At 42.6% G+C, this 24,747-nt stretch overlaps 1 protein-coding gene across 1 annotated transcript in view; it reads right to left on the minus strand.

The window, feature by feature from the left end:
* The window catches only part of TRHDE (thyrotropin releasing hormone degrading enzyme), a 930,657-nt gene that overhangs the window by 574,432 nt on the left and 331,478 nt on the right, over positions 1-24,747 (minus strand). The window lies entirely within an intron of this gene.

Raw genomic sequence — 24,747 nt, forward strand, 5'->3', positions numbered from 1 at the left:
CCCTCAATGCCACCAGCGGTGACAGGCTCCTGCCAGTCTGGTGGGATCAATGGACATGCAAAGGGCGTCCATTGATCTCAGGATGTGGATACTTGAATCCTACCCTCTTGTCCAAATGGTTTTGACACCTTGGACATCCTCTGGGGCTTTCATCTCTGAATAAGCTCTGGATCAGGCTCTACGCGTTTCGCTGCGTCATACAGATGACGCTCCTGACGAAGCTGTATGACGCAGCGAAACGCGTAGAGCCTGATCCAGAGCTTATTCAGTCAAGCTGCAGCTGACTGGAAGCGAAGACCAAAAGACTCCAGACGTTTGTGCTCTCCAGTGATCCCCCTCTCGGCGCCTCGCAGTCTATTACCATCTGATGCGACCAGATACCACCCGGAAGTGACGTCAGACGCCATTTGGCGACGGCAGCACTGGGAACAGAGGAGGACAGGGAGACAGCACAGCAGACGCACAGAGCGCAAAAGATACCTTTATGTGTCTGATATTTGTGTACTGAATGTGAGTACATGTCCTACAATTTCATTGATCATAAAACTCTGTTCTTTACAAGCTATCTATTGGCCGTTTCTTCTGCTCTTCTTTTATATATATTCTATGGGAAACCGAGCCATACCATCCATGAAGTAACCCTCAGAAGGGAAGATCAAGAGGGGATTAAAGTCCAACCCAAAGAAAACCTCATTACTATATCACTATCTGACAAAGTCAGAGAAAAGCTAATTTACCCTACATTTTGCTGTAAGTAGGTTCTCCCCCAGAGCTAAGATTCACGTATATTAATTTATTATTGAATCACAATACTGCACAATAATTGTTTGTATATGTTTTTTATTCACATGTTGTTTTCCTGACTGGGTCGCTCACTTTCCACAACCAATCACGACTGTACTTGTGGGAAATCCGAGCATATTTCCCTGGAAGGTTTGAGAAGTACCCTGTCGGGTAACATCATTTAATTGCACTGTATTACACTTTATAATTTATTAGAAAGCTGTGGCGCCTAGGCAAGTCATTTAGTATATTGAATCATTTCCGTTAGCCATGTCAAGAATGTTTAGTAATGATCTATGCATCTGAAACAGCAAGGAACTCTAAGTAAATCTGGTCTTGGTTAATAAGGAACTAGCTTCAACTATTCTAAAAAAGTAATTAAAACGATATTGAGTTCTCAAAAATGTTCTCCTAATGGGAACAAATGATAACTTGACATTTACTTGGCATGTCAATGAGAAAACACTAATTTAAAATAATAATAGTAGTAGTTGTAAAACCCAGCATATATTATGTAAACTGTTATTTTAAGACATAAAATATAGTTGAATGTTGCGTTCTTTAATATTTAATCTACAGTATTTAAACTCTGTAGAATGAGAAAGTAATGAATGACCAATAGGTTTACCAATACATTTTGGGGCTCATCCTAATGTCATTTTTATTAACTACTTCACCATCAAAAGTATTCTCACAATGCATTGAATGGCTCTCTGCCAGTGAATACCCCTACCATGAATCAAGCCTCCTATGCATATGCTTAGTGATATTTGACTCTTCCCTTTCCAGCTCTGCTAAGATCTTGACTATTTTTCCTCAGCAACACTGCCAAAATCCACCCTATCTTCTGCCATTCCACACACTAGTCTAGGCTATGTGTATTCTTAAAACCATTAGGAAGGCTTCCACCACGTCTAACTCATGAGGAAGTGGGACTGTCAGCATCCAGTGGCAGAGCAGCAGAGATGACTTGAGACGTGTGTGATTGTACGAAGGTGATTCTTTTGAAGCTGTATTCAATTATATGCACCTTTGTTCCTGCAATTCATGAGTATAACATCTCTAATCTTTTATTCATGCACTGTATTAAAAGTTAATCGACACCATGGGAGTGTTTTGCTCTCTTTTTCTCTTTGAGATTCTGCTTTGAACATTATGCCACTCCCTTAAAAGAACTGTCAAGACTCCAGCAGCAAACGATTGCCTAATGATATTACTTTAAGAATTTGGGAATTGAATAACTAGTTACCTATATATATATAATTTTACTATTATTATTTTGATATTCACTGCTCTATTTTGAAGATATTTTATTGCACCTGGTGGAAGATAATGCACATATTTTTGGGGGCAACACAATACAGGATCACCCAAAGTGCCGTGCAGCATGCAGTGTTCCACCAGTCTTAGGGGCCTATGCAGTAAGCGTTCATAAGCGACTTATCCAGCACTTATCGCCCAAAATGCCTACTGCTATTCATTAAGCGGTGATAAGTGGGTGATAAAAGACTGAATCGCCCCCAAAAATTGCGCACAAAAAAAATCACAGAGGCAGCGGCGATAAGCCACTTATCGCCGCTTATCAGCATGTTCATAAACTTACCCAATTCTAGTATCAGTGATTAGGCTATGAATGCCTATCGCCGCTCTAGGATGGTGATTTTATCACAAAATCCTCACGCCAGAAAAAGTTGGTGCGAAGGTGTTGCACACCTGCAGAGAAGCGGCGAGATGGGACATAGAAAAAAAATGCATTTTTCCTGCATATGATTGGTGCCCGGAATCTCTGGATTTGATATCCATTAATATTAGCACCAGAGACCCCTGGCATGAATCCTATGCAATAAAAATGCATTTATAGTAAACTTCATTACCATAGCAGATAGCCTCAGGGACCCCCCACTTTCCGAGACACAGGCCCCGTTATGGGGTGCCGGTATATCCTATGCATTTAAATGTCCACATCAAGTGACCATGGGAATAAAATGCATAGGAGATAATGGCAGCCCATAATGGGGAATGTATCTTGGGAAGTAGGGGGTCCCCGAGGCTTAAACTAATGCAGTTCAGCTGAGAAGATCCCCTGCTCATCTAAACTATTAACAAAATTAAAATTTATACCCATACATTTCGGGTGAGATTTGCATAGAGAGAAACGGCTTTCTCAGAGCAGATCTCTCTGCAACAGATACAACTCGCCGGGTAAGGCCTTTTCAGAGGGTCGTTCATCAGATCATCGGCTAATCGGCCATTTTGTGAATTTTGCTATGACAGGTAATCAAGGCTTTCTGAATACCGCGATAGCAACGCTCATAAAAACGGCGATTTAAATGGCCCAGCAATTTTTTTATGAACCTTTAGTGCATAGGCCCCTTAAAATCTCTGTCAGAACAGACAATTGGCAAATTGACACCTGGCAATTGGCAATGCAGGACGAACAGCCACCAATGCCATAGCATCTCGATTGGCAAAGGCACAGTGCTTGACTTGTGGTGTTGTAACTTGTTAATGTATGTTTTAATATACATAAAAGTACTTTTTACAAAGTGTGTTTTTTTCACGTCTGAGCAGATTTTTATAACCAGTGGGAAAACACCACTTTTCTCTGGAACACAGCTCAGACTGTGGCTGTGGGCTGTGGGACTTGCCAGAGTGCTGAAATGAGAGTCAGGAAGTGTTTGTAACTATGAGGCTGGACAAACTTTTTCATCCAGAGAGAAAGCCTTAGGGTTCAACCGTCACACCAATGCATTGCACACCTAAGGAAAACATTACAGGTATAGAGAAACACCTTAAAGGCAAGGGAAATACAGTACAGGCATGGGCAATACAGGTCAAGCCTGGAAAGTATAACAGTTTTAAAACATAATTTTCTCCAATGACTGGGCAAAATTCTTCTACAGAAAAAGAAATTGTATGCCCAGCTGTCACACTCCAATCCACCCTGCTCTGAACATCTGGGGTACTTTTCACCTCCTGCTACAGATACAGCTCGCCAGGCAGTATGGAGGAGGTCACACCATATTAGCTCCTGGCAAATGAGAGGAGACATCCGTCTCACTGGAACTCCTGCTAAAAACCACAATCCACGGAACGGATTTACACTGATCCCGTCAGGAGTTTAATTTAAAGCCACACAACCGAGCCGCATAGGAGGATTTAAAATAATAGGCACAGTTTGAAATTGCAAAAATCCTTGATGGATTTTACACCTTGCGACGGATTTTGTAGGGAAAGCTCGAGAAATTCCGGGGAAAGGAGTTTTACATTTCCGCACATCCTTAGTCATACAGGTGAAATTTAATCTGATTAGGATTTAGGATATGGACTCATCATGTTCACATCCCTGCTTCGTCCTCACATAAATATTAATTATATGCTAACATATTTATTTAACAATTGCTGGCAATTCGACTTGGTGTCCACACCTTACCGCTGAATAAAATTGTTGTGCAATTATTGAAAAACAATTGTTTTTCTTTGCATTGTACTATGTACCTTCTTCCCTCTTTCTCTTTTACTTTCTATCCCCTTTTTTTTCTTTCATCCTGTTTTTGTATTAAAATCTGTTAAATTCCTCCATAAATAAACAGTATTATAGGCTTAAGTAGTAAAATTCCGAGCATTACTGAAATCCCTGCTCTCTGATTGGTTAGAATTCCGGGCATTATTCATTCAGTAATGCCCGGAATTTTTGGCAACTTACCAACTCACCTTTCAGAGATGCAGGGGGAGCATGGCATCTCCATTCCTCTCACAGCGCGGCAGCACATGCAGGCTCTCTATCACAGCACATGCAGGCTCTCTCTCACAGTACATGCAGGTTCTCTTTCACAGTACATGCAGGCTCGCTCTCACAGAACATACAGGCTCTCTCACACAGCACAGCAGCATATGCAGGCTCTCTCTCACAGTGGCTAGTGCTGTCAGAAGCTGGCGGGTCCTAACTAGTAACTTTGTTACTTGCAACAAAGTAATATTTCTTCCACCACTTGTATAGTTTGTGCTATGGTAATTTTTATCTGTTTTTTTTTTATTTTGTAGTTAAAAGCACTGTTCCCCAACTTCCCTTCCCATTCTCCCCTTTACCCACCTCTCCCCCTACCCTCACCCCCTCACCTCTCTCTCTCCCTCCCCTCTCTCTCCCTCCCCTCACCTCTCTCTCCCTCCCCTCACCTCTCTCTCCCTCCCCTCACCTCTCTCTCCCCCCCTCACCTCTCGCTCTCCCCCTCACCTCTCTCCCCACTCACCTCTCGCTCTCCCTCCTCACCTCTCTCTCTCCCCCTCCTCACCACTCTCTCCGTCACCTTTCTCTCCCCCCTCACCTCTCTCCCCCCTACCTCTCTCTCTGCCCCTCACCTCTCTGCCTCCCTCACCTCTCCCCCCTCACCTCTCTCCCCATCACCTCACTCCACCCCTCACTTCTCTCCCCCCTCACCACTCTCTCCCCCCTCACCACTCTCTCCCCCCTCACCTCTCTCCCCACTCACCTCTCTCTCTCTCTCTCTCTCCCCCTCCCCCCTCACCTCGCTTCTCCCCTCTCTCACCTCTCTCACACCTTTCACTTCTCTCTCTCCCCTCTCTCACCTCTATCCCCCCTCACCTCTCTATCCCCCCTCAACTCTCTCTCCCCCCTCACCTCTCTCTCTCCCCCTCACCTCTCTCTCCCCCCTAACCTCTCACTCCCCTATCACCTCTTTCTCCCCCTCACCTCTCTCTCTTCCCCCCTCACCTCTCTCTCTTCCTCCATCCTCCACCCCTCTCTTCCCTCCCTCCAACACCTCTCTCTCCCCCCCTCACCTCTCTCCACCCTCACCTTTCTCTCCCCTCATCTCTCTCTCCTCTCACCCACTCATCTCTCTCCTCTCACCCCCTCATCTTGCCCCCCTCACCTTGCTCCTTCACCTTGCTCACCCCACCTCTCTCTCTTCTCCCTTCCTCCACCTCTCTCAATCCCGCTCACCTATCTCTTCTCCCTCGCCCCCTCACCTCTCTTTTCTCCCACCCCATCTCTTCTCCCCCCACCTCTCTCTCTTCTCCCCCCCACCGCTCTCTCTTCTCCCCCCCACCTCTCTCTCTTCTCCCCCATCTATTTCCTTTAATTTGCTACTTTACTTTTTTCCCTACACAGATGCATCAGCGTAGTTCCGAGTTATATATCTTTACAAAAGTGTCTATCATTTTATGAAAAAAGCCTACATTTAGCCTATAATAGTAATAATCCCCTCAGAACAGGGCATTACTGGCCAATAATGCCCTGACTGGGTTAATGTCCCTCGGCTTCTCGTCGGGTCTTCAACCATTCCAGCCAGGGCATTATTGGCCAGTAATGCCCTGTTCTTGGGGATTATTACTTAATTAAAAAAAACTGCCTGTACTGAAATGTAGTAGATAAAATAAATATATTTAATCTTATACAGTTTCATTTGAACCTAAAGGGAAATTCCATATTGCTCAAATAGGCTATAAAGATGCGTGACTTAAATAAGGTCTGTCCTAAAATTATAAAGTTTGCAAAACATTTAGAAGAGTATGTTGACACAAATTTCCCCTTTAGCATAGAGTGACACATTAAATTTAAGAACATTTTCCAAGCAGGGGGGGGGGGGGGGAAGAGCACAAACATAGCTAAATCTAACTCTAGCTCAATGGTCTGCAACTTACACAGAAAAGAGGTCAACAAACATTTAGCTGAGAAGTGTCTCAAATGAAATAGAAGAAGTTAACTGTCCTACCATACTGTGAATTATCCAACAGGCTTGCCGGTTAAAGATCTTAAAACATCTGTGTAAACACACAAATAAACTGAACCAGTTGGAAAAACATGGAGGAAGCTGCTGTATCTATATTTAAAAAAATGGGACAAACAGTCACAGAACTGCATGAGACTGTTCGTTATTCATTAAATGCAGCTGTGTGGTTGTGCATATAAAGGATAAGAAATTAAGCTAAAATAATCAGAAGTTTGCCAGTTGTTGGGCTTATCTAGGTTATATGGAAATGACACTGGAGGGCATATGAGTGAATCATTTTTTTTCATAAGAAACATCACACTTCACAATACATTTACCTGAATTTTAGGTAGCTCATGTGCACTGAATACTTATTTGCAAACAGCGGGGCATTCATTATTCTACTAGCAACCGATGTAGAGATGGGATAATAACTAAACAAGCAATCTCAAGAGGCAGATGCACCACTGCATGAGTGAAGCGAATCACACAATACAAGTTTAATGTTGTGACTCTCAAACATTTGGGCCCACATTAACTAAGCAGTGCTATGCCATAAGACATATTCAGGCTTTTTCACTTGAATAGAGCATAGGGTGTTTTATGGAGCACCACCACTTTGTAACTATGGGACATAATCCCCTTTCTGCCAGAGGGGCTGAAAACTTTGCATTGCATTCTCTTTTGTCTGAAAAAAAGTTTAAGAAATTATTAAGGTAAATCAAAGGCAAACAATATACAAATCAAGGGATGGGTAAGCATATGGATGTAAGATTAAAAAGTCCTCATAAATCAATACTTAGTAAATCAAAGTAATGTTTTTGTAATAATAGTAAAACGATTGCACTTTAGTGAATAAAGTATTTTAACAGAGGAATTAAGGATTCACGGAGAATGTTAGCGTTGCATGACTTGATCAAATAAAAAACATGATTTTTAAACAAAAACTTACAATTACATCTTATATCATGATCAATTTGAAAGGTACATTTATTAAAGATTAAACAAATATCGAAATAATTTAATTAGTAATACAAATTTCACGAAACATTTACAGATAGTGGATAGATATTATTTATTATAAGTCAGGTGGTTTACCCTCATGGAACAGGCAAATCACATCCACTTAATATTTATGTCCAGATTTACTAAACAGTGCAACTTATCTCCAATTCAATTATATGGGATTTAAGGTTCATTAAGACTCAGTACAGATTACAAAATGGAATGTCTTGAACAGACTAGAATATCTGCAGAGAAGCACAAGAATTCCTCCAATTGGGCAAAAAAAGTTGAATCTCTCAAATGAAATACTGTACAGCAGGCCTGCACAACTCCAGTCCTCGAGGGCCGTACACAGGCCAGGTTTTCAGGATATCCCTATTTCAGCACAGCTGGCTCAATTAGTGTCTCAGTATGACTGAGCCACTAATTGAGCCAGCTATGCTGAAGTAGGGATATCCTGAAAACCTTGCCTGTTTACGGCCCTCGAGGACTGGAGTTGTGCAAGCCTGCTGTACAGTATGTAACACGTCCAATATTGCAGTCACAGTTTTACACACTAAAAGAGCCAATAGAAATATACGTGTCTACAGTGTCTACTGCTGCATTCCACCCATGGGTAGAGATGGGCAACATTTTAGACAGAATCCAACACAGATTGGCCATTCCCTTTCATCTGTGGAATTCCACAGATCAGTCGCAGAGACAGATTAGTTTTCTTTCACTATTACGTAAAATCCGTTCAACGATTCAGAATCCGAACCTGCAAATGGATCTGAATTCGTCAAACGAATTATTATGGGAGCAGTATATAAATGGGTGCAGTATTAATTTTAAGCCACTTGTTGTAGGCAGAGTTTGTATGTGGGTTGGTTGGGCTGCTGCTGCAGTGCTATATATAGGTCATACCTTTATACATTATTTACTTAATAAACTTGTACTTTAACCATGAACCATTAACATGTGACTGACTAGACTGACCCCTGTGTGTCAATCCACTCCCAGGGCTGTGGCCTGCCTGTCTTTAGCCTCCTGGGCTGGTGGAGGAAATACCGCCCTGCTAAACCCTAACTTCAGAATCAGGCAGCTGGGGCCTCTGCTTTACTGAGTGTTTAAAAAAGAGAGGGATTTAGTGTGAGAGAGAGAGGATGGATTCAGTGTTGAAAAGGGGGAATTAAGGGGGGATAGAGAGTGAGAGAGGGGTTGAGTGTGCAAGAGGGGTATTGAGTGTAAGAAGGGTATTGAGTGTAATAGAGAGGGAGTGTTGGGTGTGAGAGAGGGGGATTGCATGTAAAAGGGAGGTGGACTGTGTGAGAGGAGGTGGATTCAGTGTGAAAGAGAGATGGTGGATTTAGTGTGAGAGTGTGAGGGGGGATTGAGTGTGAGAGAAGGGGGATTTGTTCTGAGAGAGAGGGTATGGATTTAGTGTGAGAGCTGGTTGACTGTGAGAGATGGGGATTGAGTTTGAGCTAGAGGGATTGATTCAATGTGATAATGGGGAGTTGAACGTGGAGAGGGAGTATTGAGTGTGAGAATTAGAGAGGGGGATTGAGAGTGAGAGAGGGGCATTGAGTGTAAAAGAGAGAGGGGGGATTGAGTGTGAAAGAGAGTGAGGGGATTGAATGTGAGATTGAATATGAAAGAGAGAGAGTGGGGTACTCAAGGTGAGTGGGAGGATTGAGTGTGAAATGGAGGGGGGGTTGATTGTGAGAGAGGGTGAATTGAGTGTGAGAAAGAGGGGGAATTGTATGTGAGAGTTGCAGGATTGAGTTTAAGAGAGGGGGGCACTGAGTGTGGGAGAAGGAGAGTATGGAGTGTAAGAGAAGGAGGGGATGAATGATATTGAGAAACTTCATGAAACTGTCAGTTGTAATGAAACTCAAGGTCCACAACAACCACTGACATTAGCGCCGGCTGCTGCTCTGCCTGTCACTGCTGCTAAACCCACTATTAAATCATCTGAAAACAGCACATCCTTCTTTTCACATTCAAAAACATTCATGAACACTGAGAAAGCTCTTGCTATCATAGCACAAGACTATGAAGAGCTGTTAAAATAGTCAGATGATGAAGAGGGAGGGTCACAGGGAATTGATGACTGAGGAGCATGAGATGGGACTGATTCATTCATGCAAATATCACTTGTTATGAATGGAGAGGATTCTGATGATAAAGATGTTGTTGATATTGTTAAAGACTGTGTGGTGGGGTCGATAATATATGTGATAATCTTTCAGAGGCAAGGGATGATACTGTTATCGTTGTTAAAACTTTGAAAATACAGATTCAATCACAAGTAAAGCAAAAAATCCAAGCAGTAATAATAATAACCTTGCATATTGGTTACTTAATTAACAACATAATCAAACATCATCAACACATACATTAATGTTATCTTCCTCCTCATCAGCATCAACACTCTCTTTTGCACAGACATCATCATCATACCTAGAACCATTGACCAACCATGGTTCTTGTTGTGATGATGTTGTTGACCGAGGGCAAATACCACCACAACCACATAACCACAATATCAACAACCACGATTACATTCACAATGTCCAGAACCACAAGTTATTTTTCCCAATTGGCTGTACATTCAATGCAAGAACTATTTTGTGGCATTATTTTAAACTTGCAAATGATCAGACTATCTAGGGGTATGCTGGGTATCCATCTTGGCAACTCGGCATTAAGAGGTCACATGGTACACCAGACAAAGTGGCAGACAACCTAACATAGTCAGTGTAAGAAAAAGGGGGGTTGCAGCCAGACAACACAGTGTAATGTCACAAGTGGAGATGGGAAATATACGTCACCATCAATACTGCAGACACACACAACGCCAACACAATCACTGTCTCATAGTGCTGATGCATTTGATGATTATGGTGATTTAAATGATGTTGGTGTGACAGGGATAATGCTCAATGGCAGTGATGATAATGATGATGATTATGATGATGGTCTGGATGCTAGTGCTCTACTGTGCGGCAGCAGATTGCAAATCAGACAGCATGATGTCAGTGCTACTTCTCCTAGTAGTACAAGCAGTCTGATATATAGCACCCCCATGCAACAATAGCAGCCCACAGTTCGTGAAGAGCTTGAAAAGTGAACAAATCCACCACTCCCACGAAAGAGCTCGGGTGCTGAATGGTGATTTAGCTAAAATGCTTGCTATAGATTTGTTACCGTTCAAATTCGTTTAAACGCAGTGATTCAGAGAGCTTATGCAAAGGGCCACATTGGACCATCCCAAGCAGATGTTAATTATCTAACAAGGTGCCTCCTGCACTGTACAGCAAACTTGTTGTATGGGTGATTGAGGCCCATGCACAGGGAAGTAGGGTACACCTCAGTACTGACAGGTCGGGCAGTGGTCACAGAGGCGGTAACAATTTGACTGTTACTGCCCATTGGGTGTGTTTTAATAATAAACAATAAGAGGTGGTTGAAAAAAAGAATTTCTGCATCTGCAGCATCAAGATGTTCTACAGACATGCTACAGTAGTTTATGTAGGCAGAGTTTTGAAGAAAAGGTACACACAGCTTCTAATGTGTTGGCTAACTCCCAGGGCACTTGAGGTTGGGTTTGTGGCGGAGGTTAATGGTTCCAACTTGGTTGCAGCACTGAAACAAGGCAACATTACACACATTCCTTGTTTTGTACACATACTCAATTTAATAGTCATTTGTTTCCTAGCTCCATGTGCAGAATTTTTATCAGTTAAAAGAAAACTCTGTTCTCGCTTTGACTGATCGTACAAAGCCCACAATGCCATGTGTAAGCAGCAGAAGCAAAACAACCTGCCTCATCACCCGATAAAATGGAGGTGCCTACATGCTGGAATTTCACATTGTATATACTTGAGCACCTGCATTAGCAGCAGATTGTGTTCAATCATTATGTCATGGAGCATGCCCGACAGCTGGGTGAGGCCTTTCTCCAACCAAGCCAGTTGCATCTGATTGGAGAGCTGTGTAGCTGTGTGATGATTTAAATTGTGACAATGGTTGATAAATTGCTTAAATGTCTAATAAATTTCCCCAGTGTTGTCAGTATGAAATGGAGATATGAATACCTTCAGGCTACACTGTGATACCCTCATTTCAAAGAGAGAATGAAATATTGTTTGCCCCATTGGGAAGAGACTGTAGCACATTGCAAGGTGAAGCTAATTGATTGTATCCAGGCAGTGTGGAAAAAAGAGGAAAGGCAGACAGAGGAGGACAATGAGGTTATACACAGGGCAACCTCCTTTGGTCTACATTCTACACAGAAACTGACAACACGGTGGTCATCATCACAGCTTTTTTCCTCTCAGGCCTCAAGTCAAGTGGCTATGTGTAATGGTGGTGATTTTGTGGCAGTAACAGCAGCAGAAGTCACGGCATATCACTATGGGAAATGCTCCGTCTTTATGGCATGGCTAAAACTTGCGCTGAAGCAGCAGACACTTCTAATATGACTGGACCATATGGACATGGTGGAGGACTACCTGGGTGACAGTTCATTTCTGCCTCCTGACCTGATCCTTATGCAAAAAAAAGTAACATGGCCTGTTCTTGCAAGGGTGGCAGTGGAGTTGTCCTGCAAGTGTATTGTCAGAGAGAGTGTTTAGTGCAGCTGGTGCAATTCTAACCGATCGCAGGACAAAACTGTCCTATTTCATTGTTGAAAGGCTCACTTTTATGAAGATTAAGCTAGATCTGATACCTCCTAAATATACAGCCTCTGCACCCAGCATTCAAGAGGCTCAGGAGCAGAGGCCTAATTATTATTAAGATTATTACAACACTAACACTACCAGTACTTTAGCACTTGAAAAATTCCATGCATCAATAGCTACAGTATCTGCCTGTCTACAGTATCGGTGCCCATGGCAGTGATGTTGTCAATTAGCATAACTACTAACAGTGGTTTTACTATGTGTTGGCTGGCTAATGTTTTATTTTTAAAGGGCAAATGCACTATTATCCAGATCCGGATAATAGGGCTTTAGCCTCTTACTGTATGTGGGGGGAAGGGGGTTGTTGGTGTAGAGGGGGTGGGTAGTAGGGTACCCATTGATGGTTAATGTGGTTATCTGTGCCCCTGTTGTGGACATAGGTAACCACAGTGGCAATCAATTGGTTTATTGCCTACAGTCAAACAAACAAAACACCGTAAGTATTGTTCCAAAGTCTGGTTTGTCCTTTTGGTCTGGCCATTCGATTGTAGATGATAGCCAGACGATACATTTAACCGGATTCCTAGAGAGGAACAGAAAGTTCTCCAAAATCTTGAAGTGAATTGCACCCCTCTATTAGATACGATATCATCTGGAGCACCGTGAAGCCGGAATACCTCTTTCAAGATCAACTTGGCTTGTCTTGCCTGCAGAAGGGAGATTCTGTGCAGCCATGAAGTGAGCCCTCTTTGTAAGTCGATCTACTACTACAAGAATGGTATTATGTCCACTTATCTGGGAAGGTTAACAATAAAATCCATTGAATTGGACCCCCAAGAACGAGTAGGAATCAGAAGAGGCTGTAGCAAACCCACAGGGGATGCTCGAGGAGTCTTGGTCCTAGCACAGGTCTCACAGGAGAGGACATAGGGGGCTATGCACTAAGCTCCGATAAGTCACTTTTAGACCGCAAAGTGCTCTTCGATCGTGATTTTTGGCTCAACCCGATGCACTAAGCTACGCAAACAGGCACTTTGCGTACTAAAAATGACTTTTTTCAGGAATTTTTTCTAAGTCCAACTTTGCTCGATCGCAACCCTGTTTGCGTGAAATTCTGCCCTTAAGCGGGATGCACTAAGCAACGCAACCTTAGCAAACGCGAAAGTTGCATTGATCAGAACTCGTCAGGTCAGAGTAGACGCAAAGAAATATGGACTTAGAAAAAATTCTTGTTTTTTATTTTTGCATGCGCAAAACCCATACAGCAGGCCAGCAGGTGTCCCCGGCTGACCCCACGGGGGTCCCGACGAAGCCCGGGGGTCGCGCGGGTGTCCCCGGCTGACCCCGCGTGTGTCCAGGGGTCCCCAGCTCACCAAGCGGGGGTCCCCGCAGGAGTGCGGGGTTCCCTGCGGGAGTCCGGGGGTCCCCGCGGCCGGCCCGGGGTCCCCACGGGAGTCCCGGGGTACCCGCGGGCCTGCAGTACCAATGTAGCACCTCCAAAAATAAGAAACAACAATTATAAATAAATACACCCCCCTAACACATACTATACAGTAATGGCCAAAATTACTATTATCCAAATATGGATAATAATGCATTTGGCCATTTTAAATACATATAACATTCAATAAATACAGTCAAAACATATTACACTTAACTTTTACAGGCACCCACGATGAAGGCCGTCTTCATCCTCATCTTCATTCTGCCTATGCCCCTACGGGTCTGCAAAACATGCACAACAATTACAATAGCCAATGTAATGTCCCCTAACCCCTTAATCACCATAGCGGTTATTAACCGCTACAGTCATTAAGGGGTTAACCCACCCTTACCCACCACTCGGGAGGCCTACATACCCTCCTACACTAAACCCCAACCCCGTGAGGCCTAACCACCATCACCCACTACCCACAAGGGAGGCCTACCCACATATCCTTCCATCACCCACTACCCCAAGGGAGGCCTACACAATACCCCCTCCCCCCACCCCCAGTACCCACAATAAAAACAATACACTGCCCCACGATAAACATCATTCTATTTATTAAATACATAACCCACCCCCTGTGCCCCCCCATAAATACATGATTTATTCTTTACATACAGGGTTCATATCCCAGCCCCACGCGAGTCCCCATGGGCTGGCGGGTCACCTGACAGACCTACAGGGTACCAGCAACTTGTTTCACACAGGTTCCGGAGGCCTGTTGGTGAGTCCCACCAAGCGCCATGGCGCCCAGGTTGTCTCCTTGGGTCACCGTGGGCCAAAATTGGGTCCCCACGGTAGGCCTGTGGATGTCTGGGAGCCCCGGGTCAGACCCACAGGTGTCTGCGGGGCCTCGGGTGGTTCTCACGGGTTCTGGGGAACTCACAAGTGCTCACTACGGGTCCACGGTGCCCCCACAGATGTGGGACCACCGCTTCATCCCCGCACCTATGGGTCCACGGTGCCCCCACGGATGTGGGACCACCGGTTCTTCCCCACAGACTACGGGTCCACGGTGCCCCCACAGATGTGGGACCACCGCTTCATCCCCGCAGATGTCACCCGTGGAACCACCAGCCTGATACCCGTGAGATACCCGAGGAGACCGCAGGTGGTCTCCAGAGGTCTCACGCAGAACCAAGGAACCAACCCTGAATGTAAAATAAATAAACCGGACCTATACATACATTCCCCCCCCCCCAATACCTACAGTACAATAATGTGCACAATAACTATTATCCAGATATGGATAATATATTATTTGCCCATTATGAAACACATAAAACATCCACAAATCAAAACATGAATTTTTAATCTTAAAACCACCACATTGCATGTTAAAATAAATGCAGCAGCCATTGCAAATATAAAAAAAAACAAACTGCAGCTACACAAATATCTATGAAATGTCACACAATTGCATTGAGTGTGTACATGATGCAATTAATCTGTGCATCATATAACACTATGCAAAATATATGTAACAATAAAATACACTATGAACAATGTCCCCTAACCACCAATGCCATCCTGAAAATCAATTAGAAACTAACAAACATCAATACAATTAGCATCAATCAATTAATCCATTTCCTCAAACAATTAAAATACAATACAAATCAATTATACAATTCCCTATTCAATTGCTAAAGCCAAACCATTGCCAAAACAATTCTAATTTAAAGTAACCACCATCTTTCTCATCTTACTACCATAAAGAAGCCATTAGCTAAATACAAATTACATTATTCACAACAATGACAAAATAAAGATGCTAAATACATTATCCATACATGAAAAGAACCTAAACATGAGCCAAACAATCAATTATTATCCCTGTATGTCTATCCATACAGATAGATAAACATAACATATAGGGGCAATAATACAGCATAAAATACAATGCATTTACATACAAGATTCACATACAATACACCCATTCAGTGTCCGTGAATGTATTACATACATAGATACATTAATGGGCATTAAATGAGAGTGAAAAAATAAAAGACATGAATGAAAAATCATAAAAACCTGTAAAAGTAAAAATAATAAACTTTTCTTTTGTTTACTCACCATTAGATGTTCATTCTCCGAAATCCAAGCGACCCTGAAGCACAGGAACCAATCCACAGGTAAGCCATAAAATAAAAAACCATAACAAATCCACGTCTGTGTCTTCTTTCTTCTTTGGGGTCTTCTGGGGTTTTCTTCCATCTTCTTCCATCTTCTTCCGGCTTCTTCCGTCTTCTTACACCACGCCCTTCTTCTTTTCTTAGGAGGGGAGATGTTCCCTCCTCGGCGACTAGCTTCGAAATGAGGCGACACAGGCTTTTATAGGCCTATGACGTCACATTTTGGTCAAATGTTTCCCACGGTCCTGATTGGGTCATGAAAAACATGACGTCATTAAAATAAACATGGCCGGTCTCACATGGTACTGTAGCCAATCAGAGCGTGGGAACTCCATCCCATCTCTGATTGGCTCTAGTAGACCATGTAACAGAGGCTGGGGGGAGAATGGATGTGACGTCTTTGAAAGCCTGTCACATGGTACTAGAGCCAATCAGAGTATTTCCCACACTCTGATTGGCTACCGTACCATGTGAGACCGGCCATGTTTATTTTAATGACGTCATCTTAAAGGCAATTGAAACAAAGACATTCTGATTGGCTGTGCTTTCATTGCCTTTAAAAGACGTCATCATTTTTTTCATCTGCCAAATCACATGTTTTTCACGGCCCAATCAGGACCGTGGGAAACATTTGACCAAAATGTGACGTCATAGGCCTATAAAAGCCTATGTCGCCTCATTTTGAAGCTAGTCGCTGAGGAGGGAACATCTCCCCTCCTAAGAAGAGAAGAAGGACGTGGCGTAAGAAGACGGAAGAAGACGGAAGAAGTCAGAAGAAGATGGAAGAAGATGAAAGAAGACCCCAGAAGACCCCAAAGAAGAAAGAAGACACAGACGTGGATTTGTTATGGTTTTTTTTTTTATGGCTTACCTGTGGATTGGTTCCTGTGCTTCCGGGTCGCTTGGATTTCGGAGAGTGGACATCTAATGGTGAGTAAACAAAAGAATAGTTTATTATTTTTACTTTTACGGGTTTTTATGATTTTTCATTCATGTCTTTTATTTTTTCACTCCAATTTAATGCCCGTTAATGTATCTATGTATATAATACATTCACGGACACTGAATGGGTGTATTGTATGTGAATTTTGTGTGTAAATGCATTGTATTTTATGCTGTATTATTGCCCCTGTATTTTATTGTTTATCTATCTGTATGGATAGACATACAGGGATAATAATTGATTGTTTGGCTCATGTTTAGGTTCTTTTCATGTATGGATAATGTATTTAGCATCTTTATTTTGTCATTGTTGTGAATAATGTAATTTGTATTTAACTAATGGCTTCTTTATGGTAGTAAGATTAGAATGATGGTGGTTACTTTAAATTAGAATTGTTTTGGCAATGGTTTGGCTTTAGCAATTGAATTGGGAATTGTATAATTGATTTGTATTGTATTTTAATTGTTTGAGAAAATGGATTAATTGATTGATGCAAATTGTATTGATGTTGCTTAGTTTCTAATTGATTTTCAGGATGACATTGGTGGTTAGGGGACATTGTTCATAGTGTATTTTATTGTTACATATATTTTGCATAGTGTTACATGATGCACAGATTAATTGCATCATGTACACACTCTATGCAATTAAGTGACATTTCATATACATTTGTGGAGCTGCTGATTTGTTGGCTTATATTTGCAATAAATGCTAGATTTATTGTAACATGCAATGTGGTGATTTTAATATTAAAAATTCATGTTTTGATTTGTGCATGTTTTATGTATTTCATAATGGGCAAATAATATATTATCCATATCTGGATAATAGTTATTTTGCACATTATTATACTGTATGTGTTGGGGGGGGTGTATTGGCCCCAAGGGTATGTGGGTAGGCCTCCCTTGTGGGTAGTGGGTGAGGGTGGTTAGGCCTCACGGGGTGGGGGGTTAGAGTGGGAGGGTATGTAGGCCTCCCGAGTGGTGGGTGAGGGTGGGTTAACCCCTTAATGACTGTAGCGGTTAATAACCGCTATGGTGATTAAGGGGTTAGGGGACATTACATTGGCTATTGTAATTGTTGTGCATGTTTTGCAGCACTGTAAGGGCATGGGCAGAATGAAGATGAGGATCAAGACGGCCTTCATCGTGGGTGCCTGTAAAACGTAAGTGTTAAATGTTTTGACTGTATTTATTGTAATTTATATGTATTTAAAATGGGCAAATGCATTATTATCCTGCAGTGGTTGACAAATCACCAAAAAATCTACTCGCCACACAAAAAAATCTACTCGCCACCTAGTACCAAACGTGTGCTGCTTGGGCCAATATTTACTCACCCGGGGGTTAAATCCACTCGCCCCGGGCGAGCAAATGTATAGGTTTGTCGAACACTGCATATGTGGATAATAGTAATTTTGCCCATTACAGTACTGTATGTGTTAGGGGGTGGGGGGATGTGTGTTGTTTATTGGGGGCAATTGTCCCCAATAAACATGCTAATGTGCCTTAACCCCTTCATTGCCTTAGCGGCTATCCGCTAAGTTAATGAAGCTGCATTAATGTATTTTTATTAATAGTGTGCGGGAGCAGGGGGTCCCCTGAGCTGAACCACATTGATTTCTGCTTCACAGACCCCCTGCTTCCCGAGTTACAGGCCCCGGTTTGGGGCATCGGTGCCAGTGCGGACGCCATCTTTATAGAGCCCATGTCGCGTCTTGGACGCTATAAAGACGGCGGCGACACTGGCACCGATGCCCCATACCGGGGCCTGTAACTCGGGAAGCAGGGGTTCTCTGAGGCAGAAATCTATGCGGTTCAGCTCAGGGGACCTCCTGCTCCCGCACACTATTATTTTAAATACATTAATGCTGCTTCATTACCATAGCGGATAGCCGCTATGGTAATGAATTATTGTTTATTGTTATGTGTGTTTTAATACTAGTGTAGATGTGCAGGGGGTCTCCTGAGCTGAACCGCATTGGTTTCAGGTCCGAGGACCCCCTACTTCAGGAGATACAGGCCCCGTTATGGGGTGCCGGTATCCCCTGCAGAATGTAAATTACCCGGTCACATGACGTGGGAGCTTTAAACTGCAGGGGATACCGGCACCCCATAACGGGGCCTATATCTCCTGAAGTAGGGGGTCCTCGGACCTGAAACCAATGCGGTTCAGCTCGGGAGACCCCCTGCTCATGTACACTATTATTAAAATTTATTTATTTAGTGTACGATCACCTGTAACAGTCTTGCATGGAGATGGCAAATCTCCATGCAAATGTTACATGCGGCTTTTTTTTCTATCAGCTATCGAACGGAAAGGTTCAGAATGCTAGAAGGGGGAAAAAAAAGTATCACGTACGCTGTGGCAGTTCTGAGCTATTTTGAGCAGGTACGTTAAAAATGGCCTCAAGGCCTTAGTGCATCGCGTCGCCGGCTTCACTTTTTAACGAACCTGCTTTTTGGCCAAATCAGAACGCAAAGCCATTGAGCTTAATGCATAGCCCCCATAGTCTTTAACATCTTGTGATATTTTAGGCCACCAAAACAAGTAGGACAACAGTTCCTGTGTCTTGAGGACACCTGAGTGACCGGCGGGTCGGGAGTCGTGCATTAATTGTAGCACTTCTAATCTTACCTCTGTATGGATGAACAGACAGTCCTTACAGTTCCACAGACCATCACATAGAAAGGGTTCAGCTTCTGGTGGAGGTCTATCAAGAAAAGGGTCATTTGAGTAGGCTCCTTTAATTTGTGCGAGGAGATCTCCTGAAAACATAACTCCCAGAAAAAAAATTTCTTTGGTAGAATCGTTCCTTCTTGTGCTTTATCTTAATAAGGATTAGGTAATAACCGTGACAAGGCGTCAGCTTTCCCATTCTTTGACCCAGGGCAGTTTGAGATCTTGTGAAGAATAGCGCCCACCTGGCTTGTCGCTCAGACAGTCTCTTCGTGGATCTAATGAATTCTAAGTTCCTGTGATCCGTAAAGACGGTAACTGGGAGATTGGCCCCCTCAAGTAAATGCGTCCACTCTGAGAATGTAGCTTTTATCGCCAAAAGTTCCTTGTTTCTGATGTCATAATTTATTTCTGATGTTGACATTTGGTACGAAAAGAAAGCGCAAGGATGAAGGAGCATCTTGGGTCCAGTTCTTTGCGAAAGGATGGCACCAACAGCGGAGTCGGATGCGTCCACTTCCATGACAAATGGTAGTTCTGGATTTGGATGAATGAAGATAAGGGCAGAAGTGAAAGTGACTTCAACTGTTCAAATGCCGCATCCACTTCAGGAGACCATTTGAAGGGTTGTTCTTTCCATGTGAGTCGGGTGATTGGGGCAATAATGCCAGAGACATTTTTAATAAAACGTCTACAGAAATTAGCAAAGTTCACAAATCTCTGAATGTCCTTCTCATTTCGAGGAATTGGCCATTCCACCACAGCTTGAATCTTGCCTGGGTCCATACTCAAACCCCCAGGGGAGATGACATAACCAAGAAATTCCATGCTGGTCTTTTCAAATTCACATTTTTCTAATTTGATGTACAATTTGTATTTTCAAAGATGCTCTAGGATAATCCGGACATGTTTCTGGTAATCCATGATGTTATCTGAGAAGACTAGGATATAATCCAGTATGCCACAACGAATTGGTCCAGTAGCTCTCGTAGAACATCATTGATTAAATGCTGGAAAGTAGCAGGAGCATTACAGAGTCCAAAAGGCATCCCCAGGTATTCATAGTGCCCATAAGGGGTCGGAAGGCTGTCTTCCACTCGTCACCGGGTGGGATGCGGATCAAATTATATGCTCCTCAGAGATCTAATTTGGTAATGATCTTGGCTGACCAAATTCTTTCCAATAGTTGGGGAATCAGCGGTAACGGACACTTATTTTTAACTGTGATTTTATTTCGTTCCCAATAGTCAATGCAGGGACGTAGTGAACTGTCTTTCTTTCCCACTAAGAAGAGAGCAGCACCTGCTGGGGAAGTAGAAAGTCGGATGAAACCCTTCGACAAGTTCTCCTGTAGATAGTCATTGAGGACCTTCAATTGTGGCTCTGAGAGGGAATAGATTCTTCCGAATGTAATGGCAGCACCCGGTAATGGGATAGCCATAAGAACGATGTGGGGGAAGCGTATCCGCGTTCTTCTTTTTACAAACATCCAAAAACTCAGTGTATAGAGTTGGCAGTAGATTTTCTTAGGATGAGGAAATCTTATTTATTCCCACATACTCTGGTATAGAAGTTTAAGGTAGGCAGGCTAGCTGGCAGTGCTCTGAGGGAAATGTGGCCTTCCAGTCAATTACCGGGTTGTGAATCATGAGCCATGGAATTCCCAGGATCACTGGAAACAAAGGTGAAGGAATTAGACTGAATGAAATCTTCTCCTGATGATTGGGCTCTATGATTAGTGTTAGATTACTTGTTTCATGCGTAACAGGTCCAGTGCTCAAAGGAGAACCGTCCTTTCTTGCAATTCCTTGGTTATGAAAGGTACCGAATGGCTCTTGGCGAATTCTATGTCTATAAAATGCCTCCCCTGAGTTGACCATCATTGTGGTTGAAAAATTATGTGTTCCTTACTCAATTATAATAGGGACCAGGAGGTGTAGATGTAGAGTCGGAGGGTTACCTTTATTTTGAGAAGCAGAGAAAACAGTCTTTGAAATGGTGTGCAGCTGATTTCACCTAGGGCTCTGGAAAGAAGACCACCTGGACTTATTTGGGCAGTCGGTGAGATAGTGTCCATCATTTCCGCAATACAAACAGAGATCTTCTGTTCGGCATCTATTCCTTTCTCCAGTTGAAATAAGTCCCTGCAATGTGTTTACTTGCATCGGTTCCTCCCCAGTCTCCCTGGAACGTCTTGGGGTACTGACATCTCTAACCCCAAGGTTGCTTGGCATAAGCCCCTGTCTTTCCAATTATCTTTCAGTAAGCCTTTGATTGATTTGAATGCATAAACTGACAAATTCCTCAAATCCCTCTGGAAGCACCACCTGGGCACGTTCATCTTTAATTAACTCGGAGAGACTCTGCCAAAAATGATATCTCTGAGTGACCTCATTCTACTCAGTATCAGTAACACATCTGCGGAATTCAGCGGCGTACTCAGCAGTTGAGCGTCTTCCTTGACGAAGGTACAAATTTGCTTCAGCGGTTGCACAATGGTTTTAGTCATCAAAAATCAGACTCGTGGGTTCGATGAATCCCTCCAGGTCCCTTAGTAGTGGGCTATCCTGTTCTAACAGAGGAGAGACTCAAGCAAGGGTCTCATCCTTGAGCAGGGTTATGATTAGTCCAACCTTGGATTTGTTGGTATTGTAGATGGTGGGCTGTAGCATAAACAGAAATCTGCATTGATTAAGGAAATCCCGGAAAAAATGTTTTTTTCCCCCAAAAAAATCCCGGAAGGGGTACACGGGCACGGTTTGCATGTGCACTAAGTTTTGAACTGATTAGAGATGCATGCAGATCACATACTTCAGCTTCTGAGGAGAATCGTGTTAGCCTATGCGAAACGATCGTCGGGACGTGATGACGTCATAGGCGACGTCATCAGAAGTGGCAGCGTCTGTTCACAGAGACAGCAGAGAGACTCTTTTCCAGCCAGGCTTGTATTAGCGGCGGAAACCACTGTGTTTTATTCCTTACCTGCTGTGGTTATATGCCTTCTTTGATGGTTACATTGTATTTATTGCGCAATACTAATGATACACTAAGAGAATAGAACACACTATATTTCTCTTTTGTTTGCAATACAGCAGAGCCTTGAATTAGTATATTTCTACCTCCTTATCCCTCTTCCACGGTGGGAACACAGATATATTCCGAATTACAAGCTAAGCTATACTATGTTATGTGATAGATTTTTATCACTACAGAGCTGGATATATTATACCTGTTGGTAACAGGAATTTGATACTTACGTTTCAGATACCCTCTTGTCTTAAATTGCACCTATTGAGACTTTGTTGTTTATAGGCTTAGAGTGATACTTACCTGCTTATCTATAAATATTTGTATTTTGAAATTAGACGCTAGTTGATAGCAATTGATCTGATATATCATCAGGACACTTAATGATATATTGCTTATCTTGCCACTTCATTATGGGGTTATTTTAATGTTTGAATGTGATATATGTGTTTTTAACCAAAATATTTGAATGAATAAAATTTTATTATTTTCTTCCTAGCTCTATCCGGTCATGATAGGCTTATTCTGACCTATCAACAGCACTTATCTGGTAGACCACTGTTAGTCTATTCATTGTACTCCAACATTGAGTGCTCTTTATATGAGGGAGTCTTTTTGATCCTCTTGGGATCAACTCTGTTATACAAGTTATTTTTCCCTCTGAGCACCTGTTTTTTACATGATTACACATACATATATGGATGAGCATTTTTTTCTCCTTTATAGATGTCTGAGGAGGTGACACATTCTTCCAAGCAGGCACCATGTTCTTCCACGTGACCAAGACGGTTGAAAACATGTCCTCGTTGTTCTTGGAAGCCAACCATGGTACGTTGCATGTCATTAATTGCCCGAGCCTAGGTCAGCTGTTGAGGCGGAATCCATGGTAGGGCCTGTTTATTCTGTCAATGGTTGATCTACGGCTGGAGTGGATTCCAGTGGCAGGAACAGCAGGGAGCGTGGTCGGGGTCAAAAGCAAAGGTCAGAGGCAGGCAGCAGATAGCGTGGTCACGATCACAAGCAGAGGTTGGAGGCAGGTGGCAGATTGAGTGGTTGAGGTCACAAGCAGAGGTCGGAGGCAGGCAGAAGATAACGTGGTTGAGGTCACAAGCAGAGGTCGGCAGAGAGGAGACAGAAACAGGACAACAGCAATAGCACCAGCAAACACAGGAACTTAGCACAAGCTGGAGGAACTATTATAAACAGGCACTGACAGACAGGAAGGGGATGTTTATATAGGAAGGCTGAGAGGTAGAGCACAGGTGCAGAGGTGTCAGATTTCAGGGTCTGGAATGTTCCTTGAGAGAGTTAGCACAGCAGCAGCAGTCCCAGTGGAGAATCATGGCTACTGCAAGCTAGAACATGACACTTAACATGTTGAAGAATGAGCTCCTCAAACTTCCTCCCTAGCCTGGCCCTATGGCCCCCTTTTTAATTACTGTTGGCAGTACTATCATACACCCAGTATCACAAGCACACTGCCTAGGGTCACATTCAACTCTTCCCTCACATTCTCCTCTCACATTCCCAATGTTGGGAAAACCTGTCGATTTTTCCTCTGTAATATTTAAAATAAACTCTAATAACACATTCCCTCGTGTATAAAACTTTAAAAAGATATCTACTGTATCCTTCACAGTCTCTCTGGGTAGTATATTTTACATTTTGACTGTCTTTATTGTAAAATATATGTTTTCTTTGCGACCAGTGAAATCCACTGTCCTCTAATTTCAAGGGATGACCCTGTATCAGCTTTGCTGTCTTTGGGATGAAAATAACATTTTAAAGTTCCTTGTATCAACCTTGAATATATTTGTAAAATGTAATCATATCCTCTCATAGAAACCACATCTCATATAAACAATCCACATTTGGATAGTATTTCTTCATAAATCTGACCTTCCATCCCATTTATGAATTTGGTAGCTCTTCTCTTCTGTTCAATGTTTTCTTTATTAAATCTGACCATATATATATATATATATATTGCTGCACTGTTACCTGAGTTTTGCAGCTAGGGGGTTTATATTTATTTATAAAATGTTTTACCAGGAAGAAATACATTGAGAGTTACCTCTCGTGTTCACGTATGTGCTAGGCATATAGTTATGATGACAAATAATACATGGTTACAAATACATAGTTACATAAGTGAATATGGTATACATTAAATACAATACATTGCATGCACAGTTAAAGATAATATATATTATAGGCGTATGTAACAGTTACAGATCAAATTAAAATGTGAGACAGCTTTAGTTTTGAAATAATTTAGACTGAG

This window comes from Ascaphus truei, chromosome 5 (assembly GCF_040206685.1).
Source record: "Ascaphus truei isolate aAscTru1 chromosome 5, aAscTru1.hap1, whole genome shotgun sequence".
In the NCBI taxonomy this organism is placed as follows: domain Eukaryota; kingdom Metazoa; phylum Chordata; class Amphibia; order Anura; family Ascaphidae; genus Ascaphus; species Ascaphus truei.